This window comes from Bison bison, unplaced genomic scaffold (genome assembly GCF_000754665.1).
Source record: "Bison bison bison isolate TAMUID 2011002044 unplaced genomic scaffold, Bison_UMD1.0 scf7180017864384, whole genome shotgun sequence".
Taxonomy (NCBI): Eukaryota; Metazoa; Chordata; class Mammalia; order Artiodactyla; family Bovidae; genus Bison; species Bison bison.
Window position 1 is genome coordinate 12,762,696 of NW_011494956.1, and position 624 is coordinate 12,763,319.

The 624-nt window shown below is 60.3% G+C and overlaps 1 protein-coding gene across 5 annotated transcripts in view; it reads right to left on the reverse strand.

Annotated features, from left to right (window-relative positions):
- The window catches only part of MRAS (muscle RAS oncogene homolog), a 69,713-nt gene that overhangs the window by 67,503 nt on the left and 1,586 nt on the right, over positions 1–624 (reverse strand). For 3 of the 5 annotated variants that reach the window (XM_010858220.1, XM_010858221.1, XM_010858224.1), the window contains one exon: positions 600–624. The exons of the other annotated variants lie outside the window; for them this stretch is intronic. The gene's annotated coding sequence lies outside the window, so the exon portion shown is untranslated. The remainder of the gene's footprint in view (positions 1–599) is intronic. 5 annotated transcript variants of the gene reach the window in all.

Sequence of the window (624 nt, forward strand, 5' to 3'; positions counted from 1 at the left end):
GGGGGTGGGGGTCGGGGCGGTAAGGAGGGACAATCCTAGAGCTCAGGGATCAGGGCCCGCATGAAGTGGCCCTTGTCTGCCTCTCCAGACTGGCCTCTGGCCCCAGCCAGCACAGACCTCAGCTCCAGCCACAGAGTCTATCTGGGTGTCCAGTGCCCATGCTCCGCCATGCATCACCTCCTTTAGGAGGCCTTCCCTGACCCTCCACGCTGTCTGTTCCCACAGCCCCTGTGCTCCCCTGATCCCAGAACCTACACACAGGGTTCACTTTGCACCCCTACCTTCCCCGCGGCACAGGATCTGGCACTGTGCCCCACACGCAGTGGGCGCCCCTGCAGGTCCCATTCAATGAATGAGCCGGGGCCCCTGGTAGTGACCAGAGCCCCAAGCCCCGTGGCGCCGCAAAAGACTGTTAATGCAGCAGCCTGCTTTTTATCATTCAGACTAATTTGACAACTCTTTCGGCAGATCCCTGCCCTCGTTAACGCCCTTCTAAAAATATAAAGAGCCACCACCAACCCTTCCCCATCCCACTCGAGACCCGCCGCCCACTCCCCGCGGGTTCTCGCCAGAGGGAAAAGCAACCCAAGGGCGGTTACCATGAAAGGGGCTTTTTAGGTGGTG